Source organism: Macaca nemestrina, chromosome 5 (assembly GCF_043159975.1).
Source record: "Macaca nemestrina isolate mMacNem1 chromosome 5, mMacNem.hap1, whole genome shotgun sequence".
In the NCBI taxonomy this organism is placed as follows: Eukaryota; Metazoa; Chordata; class Mammalia; order Primates; family Cercopithecidae; genus Macaca; species Macaca nemestrina.
Window position 1 is genome coordinate 9,111,652 of NC_092129.1, and position 13,857 is coordinate 9,125,508.

General features: G+C 42.7%; 1 protein-coding gene and 1 pseudogene across 10 annotated transcripts in view; one reads left to right on the forward strand and one right to left on the reverse strand.

The window, feature by feature from the left end:
• Positions 1-13,857, forward strand: part of PRKN (parkin RBR E3 ubiquitin protein ligase) — a 1,377,649-nt gene that overhangs the window by 165,788 nt on the left and 1,198,004 nt on the right. The gene's annotated exons all lie outside the window — the stretch shown is intronic.
• On the reverse strand, positions 1,392-2,290 carry LOC112427694 (keratin, type II cytoskeletal 8 pseudogene; annotated as a pseudogene).

The following is a 13,857-nucleotide window of genomic DNA, read 5'->3' on the forward strand; positions in this document are numbered from 1 at the left end:
ACTCACATAGCGGACTCACTCAGTGAGGGGAGGGCAACAGGAGATGACGTCAGGGAGATCAGGGGGCCCAGATCTGGGGGCCCAGACGAGCATGGTCCTGAGACTTTGGGAAGGAAGTAGAATACAATTGAAGAACAAGGGGGCCAGGCATAGTGGCTCACGCCTGTAATCTCAGCACTTTGGGAGGCTGAGGCGGGCGGATCACTTGAGGTTAGGAGTTCAAGACCAGACTGGCCAATATGGTGAAAACCCTTCTTTACCAAAAATATAAAATATTAGCCAGGTGCGGTGGCGTGCACCTGTAATCCCAGCTACTTGGGAGGTTGAGGCAGCAGAATTGCTTGAACCTGGGAAGCAGAGGTTGCAGTGAGTGAGACTGCACCACTGTACTCCAGCTTGGGCAACAGAGTGAGACTGTCTGAAAAATAAAAAGAAGAAGGGAAGCAGCAGAAAGAACCTCAAGGATAGGGTCGAACTGAAGGAAAACGTAAAACCCCCTCTGGCAGCTGTGAGGAGAGTTAATTGGGAATGGCGGGAAGAGTCTCAGTCGGCCAGGGGGCAATGGTGATGCTTCTGACCAAGTGGTAGCTGCAGAGATGGACAAAGTGGATCAACGGAGGGCTTACTAAGGAAGCGAATAGGCATTGTTGATTGACTAGATATGGGAGGCAAAGTGAATTGTCAAGGATGGCTTCTACAATTGTTTTCTTTTTGTTTTAGAATAGCTCATCTTAATAAATAAGATAAAATAAGAGGGCCATCACACAGCAGTCATGAGATGTTTATCAGCCATCTATAGAAGCCATAATTATGACCATTTTATGAATCATGCAGCCTGGCTCCCGGGGGGCCACCTTCCCAAGGTCACTCAGCTGATGAGTGGGGAAGCTGGGAGAGGAATCAAGGTCACCCAGACTCGGCTCAGAGCCTGGTTCTCATCCTCTGAGTCACACTGCTGTCCAGATGTGTACCTAGAGAATGCATGTGTATCAGTCCCTGCTTTGCTTCTAATGTTCTCCTCAACTAAGTTGGGCCAACTGATACTCAGGCTTAACATAGAGAAAAAGATGTATTGAACCTTAGGTGTCAGGAGCAACACTTATATTGCTTCCTCTGCCTTCAGCCTTAGAGATGGGTGGCCTCTCACTGCAGGCTGAAGTCCTGATGAGACAGCAACATGAGCTGGGCCACTTTCCTCAACCTCTTCCAGGGCTGGGCCTTCTGCAGGGCCACAGGGATTTGACTGGAGGAGGCTCCTGGGAACTCTCAGAGAAGACCTGGGATAGTCAGTTTGTATTTCTGGGATTTTCTGACATCACAGGAGAGAGATGGTTCATACGGGTCACTTTCACGCTGATTGGGTAATGAGATGGGCGATAGTCAAAGATACACTAATTGTTCAATCCTAGGTTTGCATACTTGATCTGGTACATGCTTTCAGCCTCAGCATGGCTGCAGTTAGCGATCTCCTCCTACCGCACCTTGACCTCAGCGATGATACTGTCCGTGTCCAGGGAGTGGCTGTTGTCCATGGACAGCACCACAGATGTGTCTGAGATCTGGGACTGCAGCTCCTGGATCTCCTCTTCATACAGCTGCCTGAGGAAATTGATCTCATCAGTCAGCCCTTCCAGGTGAGACTCCAACTCTACCTGGTTCATGTAAGCATCATCCATGTCCTTCTTGATGAGGACAAATTCATTCTCCATCTCTGTATGCTTATTGATCTCATCCTTGTACTTGTTCTTAAAGTCCTCCACCAGCCGCTGCATGTTGCCAAGCTCTGCCTCAAGCTCTGCTTCTCCTGGCCCAGCTTCAGCTTCTCCTGGCCCAGAGTGTCTGGCTGCCGCCTAGGGTTGTTGATGTAGCTCTTGAACATGTTGTCCATGTTGCTCCGAGCCATCTTCTGGTGCTTCTGAGGCTCCACTTGGTCTCCAGCATCTTGTTCTGCTGCTCCAGGAATTGTACCTTGTCTATGAAGGAGGCAAACTTGTTGAGGGTCTTGATATACTCCTTCTCCTTGGTGCGCATGGCCTGGACATTGGGGTCCACCTCCAGGTCAAGGGAGCTCAGCAGGCTCTGGTTGACCATGACGGCAGTGATGCTTCCCATGCTGCTGGCCCCACCATAGCCTCTACCCGGGCCACTCCCAGAAGCTGCTGCTGCCCACTTGGCTGAAACTTGAGGAGGTGATGTGGGCACTGGGCCCACTCATGTAGGAGCAGCTGCTGAAGGCCGGGGGGCCAGAAGTGGACACCTTGTAGGACTTCTGGGTCACCCTGACGGACATGGTGGAGGCAGGAGTGGAGGCAATCGGGTTGAACCAGGCAGAGATTCCAGAAGGAGCAGAGAAGCTGCTTCTTGGTAGCTGTGCAGAAGCTTTTTAACTTGATATGATCCTCTTTGTCCATTTTTATTTTGGTTACTTATGCTTGTGGGGTATTGCTCAAGAAATTTTTGCCCAGACAGACCAATATCCTGGAGAGTTTCCCCAATGTTTTCTTGAAGTAGTTTCATAGTTTGAGGTTTTCTATTTAATTTTTAAATTCATTTTGCTTTGATTTTTTATATATGGTGAGAGATAGGAGTCTAGTTTTATTCTTCTGCCTATTGATATCCACTCTTCTCAGCACCACTTACTGAAGAGACTCTTTTTCCCAGTGTATGTTCTTGGCACTTTTGTCAAAAATGAGTTTGCTGTAGGTATATGGATTGTTTATTGTTTCTCTGTTCTGTTTCATTGCTCTGTGTGTCTGTTTTTATGCCAGTACCATGCTCTTTTGCTTATGATAGCTCTGTAGTATAATTTGAAGTCAAGTAATGTGATTCCTTCAGTTTTGTTCTTTTTGCTTAGGATAACTTTGGCTATTCTGGGTCTTTTGTGATGCCATGTAACTTTTAGGATTCTTTTTTCTATTTCCATGCAGAATGTCATTGGCATTTTGACAGAGATTGCGCTGAAACTGTAGATTGCTTTGTGTAGTGTGGACATTTTAACGATACTGGATTTTAATCCATGAACATGGAATATTTTTCCTTTTTTGGCGTTCTCTTTATTTCATTAGCATTTTATAGTTTTCATTACAGAGATCTTTTGCTTCTTTGGTTAATTCCTAAGAATTTAATTTTATGTGTGGCTATTGTAAATGGAATTACTTTTTTATTTCTTTTTCACATTGTTTTCTGTTGGCATGTAGAAGTGCTACTGATTTTTGTATGTAGATTTTGTGTCCTGCAATTCTATAGCATTTGGGTATCAGTTCTAATGGTTTCTTGTGGAATCTTAAGGTTTTTCCAAATATAAGATCATATCATCTGCAAACAAGGATAATTTGACTTCTTCCTTTATCATTTGGATGCCTTTTATTTCTTTCTCTTTTCTGATTGCTCTAGCTAGGACTTCCAGTACTATGTTGAATAACAGTGGTGACATCAAGCATCCTTGTCATGTTCCCGATCTTAGAAGAAAGCCTTTCAGGTTTTCCCTACGAAGTATGATACTAGCTGTGGGTCTGTCATTTATGGCTTTTAATAAAAGCCATACATTGAGATGTGTTCCTTTTATCCCCAGTATTTTGAAGACTTTTATCATGAAGTGATGTTGAATTTTATTAAATACTTTTTCAGCATCAGTTGAAATGATCATAGGATTTTTATCTTTCATTTTGTTGATATGATGTATCACATTGATTGACTTGAATATTTTGAATCATTCTTGCATCCCAGGGATGAATCCCACTTGGTCATGATGTATGATCTTTCTAATGTATTGTTGAATTCAGTTTGCTAGCATTTTGTTGAGGATTTTTGCATCAATATTCATCAGAAATAGTGGTCTGTAGTTTTCTTTTTTTGATGTGTTTCTGGTTTTGGTATCAGAGTAATACTGGCCTCGTAGAACAAGTTTGGAAATATTCCCTCCTCCTCTGTCTTTTGGAATAGTTTGAATAGGGTTGGTATTAGTTCTTCTTTAAATGTTTGGTAGAATTCAGTGGTAAAATCATCATGTCCTGGGCTTTTCTTTACTGGGAGACTTTTTATTATGGCTTTAATCTTGTTACTTGTTATCGGTCTGTTCGGGTCTTGGATTTTTTTTCCTGGTTCGGTAATGGTAGGTTGTATGTATCTAGGAATTTGTCCATTTCTTCTAGACTTTCCAATATATTGACATATAGTTGCTCATAGTAGCCGCAAATGATCCTTTGAACTTCTGCAGCATCAGTTGCAATGTTTCCTTTTTCATTTATGATTTTGTTTATTTGGATCTTCTCTCTTTTTTTCTTTGTTAGTCTGGCTAAAGATTTGTCTATTTTGTTTGACTTTTCAAGAAACCAACTTTTTGTTTTATTGATCTTTTGTATTTTTTTATTTCAATTTCATTTATTTCTGCTCTGTTCTTCATTATTATTTTCTTCTACTAATTATTGGCATATAGAAATGCTACTGCTTTTGGGGCTATTATGCAGATTAAGTCTGATGTTTCTTTGTTGATTTTCTGTTTGGAAGACCTGTCCAATTCTGAAAGTGTGGTGCGGAAGTCTCCAGTTATTATTGTATTGAGGCCTCTCTCTTTAGCTCTAATACCATTTGCTTTATCTTAGTATATCTGGGTGCTCCAGTGTTGGGTGCATGTATATTTAAAGTTGTTATATCCTCTTGCTGAATTGACCCCTTTATCATTATATAGTGACCTTTTTTATATCTTCTTATAGTTTTTGTCTTGAAATCTATTTTTTCTGATGTAAGTATAGCAACTCCTGCTCTTTTTTGTTTTCCATTAGCATAGAATATCTTCTTCCGTCCCTTTATTTTCAGTCTGTATGGATCTTTATAGTGAAGTGTTTTTCTTGTAGGCAACAAATAAATGAGTCTTGTTTTTTTCATCCATTCACCCAGTCTGTGTCTTTTGGTTGGAGAGTTTAGTCCCTTTACATTCGTTGTTATTTATTTATTTATTTTGAGACTGAGTTTCACTGTTGTCACCCAGACTGGAGTGCAGTGTTGCAATCTCAGCTCACTGCAACCTCTGTCTTTCAGGTTCAATCAATTCTCTTGCCTCAGCCTTCCGAGTAGCTGGGATTATAGGCACACCACCACGCCCAGCTAATTTTTGTATTTTTAATACTGACGGGGTTTCACCATGTTCGCCAGGCTGGTCTCCAATTCCTGACCTCCCAGGCGAGTGACCCGCCCACCTCAGCCTCACAAAGTGCTGGGATTATAGGCGGGAGCCACCGTGCCCAGCCAATGTTATTATTTATAAGTAAGGACTTACTCCTGCCGTTTTGTTATTTGTTTTCTGGTTGTTTTGTTGTCTTCTCTTCCTTTCTTTTCTTCCTATCTTCCTCTAGCGAAGGCAGTTTTCTCTGGTGATAGGATTTAGTTTATTGCTTTTTATTTTTTGTGTCTCCATTGTGTGTTTTTTTGGTTTGATATTATCACTTTAACCTCATAACAACTTAACACCAATTGCATAAACAGACAAAAAGAAAACTAATAAAAACTCTATACCTTAACTTTATCCTTTGGCATTTTAACTTTTTATTGTGTCTATTTATATCTTACTGTACTCACTATGCCTTGAAAAGTTGTTTTAGTTATTATTTTTGATTGGTTCATTGTTTAGTCTTTTTACTTAGGGTCTGAGAGTAGTTTACACACCACAGTTACACTGTTATAATGTTCTAGGTTTTTCTGTGTACTTACTATTACCGGTGAGTTTTGTATCTTCAGGTAATTATTTATTGCTCATTAATGTTCTTTTTTTTTTTTTCTGATTGAAGTACTCCTTTTAGCATTTCCTGTAGGACAGGTCTGCTATTGGTGAAATTCTCCAGCTTTTGTTTGTCTGGGGAAGTCTCTATTTCTCCTTCATGTTTAAAGGATATTTTTGACAGATACACTTTTATAGGATAAAACTTTTTTTCCTTCAGCACTTTAAATATGTCATGCCATTTTCTCCTAGCCTGTAAGGTTTCCACTGAGAAGTCTGCTGCCAGATGTTTTGGAGCTCCATTGTATGTTATTTGTTTCTTTTCTTTTGCTGCTTTTAGGATCCTTTATTTATCTTTGACCTTTGGGAGTTTGATTATTAAATGCCTTGAGGTAGTTTTCTTTGCATTAAATCTTCTTGGTGTTCTATAACCTTCTTGTAGTTGTATATTGGTATCTTTCTTTAGGTTTGGGAAATTCTTTGTTATTATCCCTTTGAATACATTTTCTACTCCTATTTTGTTCTTTCTTTCCTCTTTTAAGGCCAATAGGCCAATTACTCTTTTTTTTTTTTTCTTTTTTTTTTTTTTAGATGGAGTCTCGCTCTGTTGCCAGGCTGAAGTGCAGTGGCACGATCTCGGCTCACTACAACCTCTGTCTCCCTGGTTCTAGCAGTTATCCTGCCTCAGCCTCCCAAGTAGCTGAGATTACAGGTGCCTGCCACCACACCTGGCTAATTTTTGTATTTTTTGTAGAGACAGGGTTTCACCATGTTGGCCAGGATGGTCTCGATCTCCTGACTTTGTGAACCACCTACCTCGGCCTACCAAAAGTGCTGGGATTAGAGGCATGAGCCACTGCACCTGGCCCAATTACTCTCAGATTTACCCTTTTAGGGCTATTTTATAGATCCTGTAGGCAAGGTATAATTTATTGTTTTCGTTTGTTTGTTTGTTTTTTGTCTCCTCAGACTCCGTATTTTCAAATAGCCTGTATTCAAGCTTACTAATTCTTTCTTCTGCTTGATCAATTCAGGATTAAAGGACACTGATACATTCTTCAGTATGCCAGTTGTTTTTCAGCTCCAGAATTTCTGCTTGATTCTTTTTAATTATTTCACTCTTTGTTAAATGTATCTGATAGGATTATGAGTTCCTTCTCTGTGTTATGAATTTCTTTGTGTTTTCTCAGCACAAATATTTTGAATTCTCTGTCTGAAAGGTCACATAGCTCTATTTATCTAGTATTGGTCTCTGGGGCCTTATTTAGTTCATTTGATGAGGTCGTGTTTTCCTGGATGGTGTTGATGCTAGTAGATGTTCTTTGGTGTCTGGGCATTGAAGAGTTGGGTACTTATTGTAGTCTTCACTGTCTGGGCTTATTTGTAGCCATCTTACTCAGGAAGGCTTTCCAGATACTTGACAGGACTTGGGTATTGTGATCTAAACTGTATCTACTTTAGGGGGAACCCCAAGCCCAGTAATGCTGTGGTTCTTGCAGACTCATAGAGGTACTGCTTTGATGGTCTTGGACAAGATCTGTGATAATTCTCTGGATTACCAGGCAGAGTGTCTTGTTCTCTTCTCCTGCTTTCTCTTAAACAAAGAGTCTCTCTCTCTCTGTTCTGAGCCACCTAAAGCTTGAGGTGGAGTGACACAAGCACCCCTGTGGCCACCACCACTATGACTTTGTTGAGTCAAACATGAAGCCAACAAAGGACTGAGTCTCACCCAAGTCCTGCTGTGACCACTCCCTGGCTACTGCCTATGTTCACTCAAGGCCCCGGGGCTCTATAATCAGTAGGTGATAAAGCCAGCCAGGCCTGTTTTTTCCCCTTCAGGGCAGTGAGGTCTGCCAGACTCTGGGTAGGTCCAGAGGTGCCATCTGGGAGTCAGGAGCTAGAGTCAAAAGTCTTAGACGCCTACCTGGTATTGCTGCTGAGCCGACACTCAAAACACAAAATACAATCCTTCCCAGTTTTCTCTCCCCTTTCCAAAGGCAGAGGAGCCTCACCCTGTAGTCACCACTACCCCAGACCATGAGGAGTACTGCCGGACTAGCCCCGATGTTCCCTTAAGGCCCCAAGGCTCTTAAGTCAGCTTGTAGTGAATGTCACCTGGTCGGGGACTCACCCTTCAGGGCAGTGCACTTCCCAAGGGTCAGGTCCTGGAATCGGGGACACCAAGAGCACACTTGGCATTCTGGACCCTGGTAGCTGTGCTGGTACCTGAAGCCAGCATGTCCCAGGGGCTCACCCAAGGCCCTCGACGTGGTACCTGGGTATTGCTGCTGGTTATTCATGGCCCAAGGGCTCATCAGTTAACAGGTGATGAATGCTGCTGGCACCAGCTCCTTTCTTTCAAGGCAGTGGGTTCTCTTGCGGGCCAGAGTGTGTCTAGAGATGTTGTCTGGTAGCTGGGGCCTGGAACAGAGGCCTCACAACTCTCTCTGGTGCCCTATCCTGCTGTGGCTAAGCTACTATCCAAGATACAAAACAAAGTCCTCCCTACTCCTCCCTTTCCTCTCCTCCGGTGGCAGGAAGGGGTCTGTTTTGGAGCTGGGAACTGTGCAGCCTAGGGTTAGGGGAGGAGCGATGCCAGTACTCCCTTGTCTGTCCCAGCTGGTGTCTCAGTATGTCATGTGCCCTTCTACCCCCAGTCCACTGTCTGTGGGCCTAGTTCAGCTCTAGAACTTAGTTCTAGTAGTTGTAGTCCTTACAGGCTAGACTGCCTTTCACACTGACCTGGAGACACAGAGGGCTGTAGCCCGCTCTGTGGAAGGTTTGCAGGCACTCAAGTTCTGACCACAGGAATCTGCATTCCCCCTGGCATGGGCCGGCTTCAGCTGGGTTTGGTCTGGTTTTCCTTTCTGCTCTAACATGACAACACTGAGTTTCATGCCTCACAATCGCTGTGTTGTCTCTCCCCTAGTGCCCAGGGATGCTCTCCGCCCCCAGCAAGGGAGGCGTGGTGTCAGCAGATTCAGGACGGGTTTGTTTGTTTGTTTGTTTTTTAATCACTTCAGTGCCTCTTTCAGGGATATGAAGTTAAACTCAAGTACCATGAGTGCTCACCTGATTTTTGGTTCTTAAGAAGGTGTTTTTCCTTCGTAGATTAGTTGTTAACTTGGTGTCCTTACGGGGTCAGGGGACGAACGGTGGCGCCTTCTATTCTGCCGTCTTGCTCTACATCTCACTAGATTATTTTTTTTTTTACAAACTAGATAGCCATTGGCTTTTTTTCTTTCGCTCAGTCTTTCTCTTAAATATCTACTCCAGTGCTATAAAAATGTCCTTATACAATGAAAAATATGACCATGGCATTCTTGTGCTTGAAACTGTTTAGTAACTATCATTGCCCGAAGAATAAAGCCCAAGTCCCTTAATACTTAAGGCTCTCCACAACCTGGAGGCCTCAGCTTTGTCTCCATCACTCCATGCACTTGGGACTACAGCATCTCACACCGGACTGACTGTATTTGGACACACTCTATGGGTTTCTCCCAGTCGCCCGTGCTCCTTTGATCGCCTAGGCTGCAAATCGTCTTTCCTTCTTCAGTCCCATCTGGTCAAATACTCCTCAGTTAAGGCTCAACTCAGACATGAACCTTTTATAAAGTCTTTTCTGTTACCTGGAAATGATCTCTGTTATCACCCTCATGCCCAGTGGGCATCTTTATAACTTCACAGATTTTGATGTTTTATAATGATCTGGGTTTTGTTGTTGTTGTTGTTGTTTTTTGCCTCTCTCTCTGTCTCTGGGCTTTAATTGAAAGCTTCTTTTCCATCTTAGTGAAGTTTCTGGAAAACAGAAGACACTCAGTAAGCATACACTGATTGCCTTGAATGAATATATGTTGGCAATGGATATTTTTGCCACTTTTTGCGAACGTATCAATACGATCTGTAATTTATACTTCAGAGAAATATCAATTGTAAACATGATTAGGGTAGTGCATTTTAATGAAAATGACACCAGAAAGGTGTTATGACATTAGTTCAAATTTATGTTTTTACTATATGGGGTGTATTAAAAATCACTTCATTTCTGACGTGTGTTAAAAGTTACTTGATTTCTTCGTGTTTACATTTGTAAAATAGAAGACATTGACCCAGGCAACACTTAGAAGATGCATTTGGCCTCTGCGTGTCTTTGACCTTCTGGACATTGATTATGACGTGACTTTGATGACTCTGTTTCTGATTTGTAATTGTTATGTGTTAACAATTATAAACTTATAGGTAATTGATGTCTGCTCTTTTGAACTAATCATGAATATATTGTTAGGCTGATCTTTAACCTAACTGTATAGTATGTGTATTATTTCTACTTATGAAGCTAACATAGTCAAATAAAACCTTCTAAGGTTTTTATTGCACTTATATGCAAAGAATAATTGTATCTGAATGAAATCCCTTTAATGAAATGCTATCTTTGAAACGTAATTATAACCTCTTTAATAACGAATATAGTAGGGGAAAGAAGACATTGTTAATGTCGTTGGTAAGTTATGTTTATCCCCTTCTGTCATCATATTAACTGAGAATGAAATACATACAAATAGAAAAAGTTTAATAATAATGGTTTCAGATGTTAATTGAGCTTGCTGTTTGTTAGACAACTCATTTTATATGGAAGACAGCTGAGACAAGAGAATTTAGCCATGGTCACAGATTAGGTCACACTAGTTTGAAAAATTTAGGTCCTTAGAGACATTGTTTTCATTCCATAACTTTCCTTTCTCGTATGTGAAGAAGAATTAGCCACCTATTTAATTTCTGTCTCCATCAACAAAATATCATTAGGATATGTGTGGCTTATTGGTAAGGAATAAGAGGCTGAGGTACAGGTGGAGATGTTTTTAAAAGTAATTACTAATGTATAGGAGAAGACACACAATGGATAGTTTATCTGTTTAAGCTTTGTGGTGGCCATTACTTTTTATGTAGCCTCTATAACTAAAAGTCTTTAAGAGACAAGGCTTTCCCTTTTACCAGTGATTCCAACGAGATAAATGCCTCAGCTGGGATGAGTTGGGGCTTTTCACAAGTGACCGGTAGCTTTCTTAGAGAAATGCTTCTTGGTTTCTTTATGTAACACAATTCCAGGGACAAGGTGAACCCACAGGATAACTACGGGCTGTCTTCCTACATGTCAGTTACATCCACAAATGGGACGGCAGGGGCTGGGGAAGGCCGTGTGATGGGGCGGCAGGGGCTGGGGAAGGCCGTGTGATGGGACGGCAGGGGCTGGGGAAGGCCGTGTGATGGGACGGCAGGGGCTGGGGAAGGCCGTGTGATGGGACGGCAGGGGCTGGGGAAGGCTGTGTGTGTGTCCATGTGGTTTTTAAGGTTTTGATAGAACAAATATTTTACCTATAAATCAGCTTAAAGGCCTGTAGCAGTCTGTATTATGTATTATTTACAGATAGTAGTAGTTTTCATTCTCTCTATAGTGAGTTTCCTGGTAACACAAAAATGTTCGAGTTTCAAAATGTTCATATAACTTACCAATTGCCCTTTTTTTTTTTTTTTTTTTTTTTTTTTTTTTTTTTGAGTCGGAGTCTCGCTCTGTCACCCAGGCAGCAGTGCAGTGGCATGATCTTGGCTCACTGCAAGCTCCGCCTCCTGGGTTCACGTCATTCTCCTGCCTCAGCCTCCCAAGTAGCTGGGACTACAGGCGCCCGCCACCACGCCCGGCTAATTTTTTGTATTTTTTAGTAGAGACGGGTTTCACCAATTGCCTTTTTAAAGTAGAAAAGTTGGCTGGGCTCGGTGGCTCATGCCTGTAATCCTAGCACTTTGGAAGGCTGAGGTGGGCGGATCACTTGAGCTCCGGAACTCGAGACCAGCCTGGGCAACATGGCAAAACTCCATCTCTTCCAAAAATACAAAAATTAGCTGGGCATGTGGCACGTACCTGTGGTCCTAGCTACAGAGGAGGCTGAGGCAGAAGAATCGCTTGAGCCTGGGAGGCAGAGACTGCCATGGGCTAAGATCGCTCCACTGCACTCCAGCCTGAGTGATAGAATGAGACCCCATCTCAGAAATAATAATAATAATAAAGTAGAAAATTGCTGGGCATGGTGGCTCATGCCTGTAATCCCAGCACTTTGGGAGGCTGAGGCAGGCAGATCACCTGAGGTCGGGAGTTCAAGACCAGCCTGAAAAACATGGAGAAACCCCGTCTCTACTAAAAATACAAAATTAAATGGGTGCGGTGGCGCACGCCTGTAATCCCAGCTACCCGGGAGGCTGAGGCAGGAGAATCACTTGAACCCAGGAGGCAGAGGTTGCAGTGAGCTGAGATGGCGCCATTGCACTCCAGCCTGGGCTAGAAGAGCGAAATTCCATCACACAAAAAAATAAATAAATAAAAAGAAAAAGAAAAATTAAAGCCTTTGCTTAAAAGTCAGTGAAAATATGTAAAATAATACAGGGAATCCAGAATAGTTTGAAGAAACGAAGGCTATAACATAAATGCCACATTCTTTCTTGGAGATTCCTGATAATACCCTTGTTAGTAAAGATGATGGCATAGTAGTCACCATAAAGAAGAGTGATTTTTTTTTGTCCTCAAATTACCAAATAAAACCTTTGTCATAAGGAGCAGCTATCTAAGGAGTATATTTAAAAGGAGAGATAATAGATGCTTGCTTGTGGATATTAACATATCCCATATTAACATATGGGTTCTCACTGTGGTGATTATGCCCAAGAGTCAACACTTTATTTTCTTGTAGGGTAACTGGGCAAAAATTACAAACTTTGCTGCTCTTGAAGCTTCCCCCACGATCTGATTCCACGTTACCTCTTGAGTTGAAACTCATGTAACAAGGGAAGGATTTGGTAAAGCCTGATGCAGTAGCAACTTTAAGGTGGTCAGAAGAAGCCCTATATTGTCAAGGACAGATACTGTTGTTAAACAGCACCATCGGCTGAGCATGGTGGCTCATGCCTGTAATCCCAGCACTTTGGGAGGCTGAGGCAGGCGGATCACTTGAGGTCAGGAATTCAAGACCAGCCTGGCCAACATGGTGAAACCTCATCTCTACTAAAAATACAAAAATTAGCTGAGTGTGATGGCGGGTGCCTATAATCCCAGCTACTTGGGAGGCTAAGGCATGAGAATTGCTTGAACCTGGGAGGTGGAGGTTGCAGTGAGCCGAGATCCTGCCACTGCGTTCCCGCCTGGGAGACAGAGCAAGACTCCATCTCAAAACAAAAAAACAACAACAGAAAAACCCAGCACCATCGTTCAGTGCCTTTTATGGTCAACGCCTAAACAGCTGGTGCTGAGGAGATTACAGATTGGGGTTCAGGGCAAGACCACGTGGGCACACCCAGTGAGGCCACAGCAAAGTGCCCTGGGGGCGATGGTGTTGGGGCCAGGCCCAGGGAAGCTGTTGGCACGAGGAAGGACTCTGGCCTCTGACCCCAGCATGTTTGTTCGACTACCAAGCAGCAATGACTGTGGGGTGATGCCTTATAACAGTTGGCCCAGCCAGAACACAGGGGATTAAGTGTGGCAATTCACAGTGTTTATTATAAATTTGAAAGGCCTTCGGAAGTCTTCCAAACTGGAGCCTTATTGGAGGCGTTCACATTGGGCAAAGGAATTATTCAGCTTTCTGTTGTCCTGGCTCCCGTGCTGGCAACATCAGGGGTTTTCCTGAGTATGGGCAGTAACACACTTGTCATAAGGTGGAGTTGGTGCTTTTCTGTACAACATTGCTTGGATATAAAAGATACAAATCTAATTGTTTAAATGTATTGTCTTTTATCTGCTTTATTTCATCAAATGGAGCAGGTGCTCAGTTTCCTTTGTCTAATATCCTATGAAGGTAGGACCAGGAAAATGACGCATGCCCTGTGCTGCCTTGCCCTCTGCTGGGCTGGCTCGAGTCCTCAGGTTCCCTCACAAATGCAATTCACAAATAATCACATGCATTCTCCTTTTCTAAGCTACAGTTTCCTTTTTTTTTTTTTTTTTTTGAGATGGAGTCTCGCTCTGTCGCCCAGGCTGGAGTGCAGTGGTGTGATCTCGGCTCACAGCAACCTCCGCTTCCAGGGTTCAAGCAATTCTCCTGCCTCAGTCTCCTGAGTAGCTGGGACTACAGGTGTGCGCCACCACATCTGGGTAATTT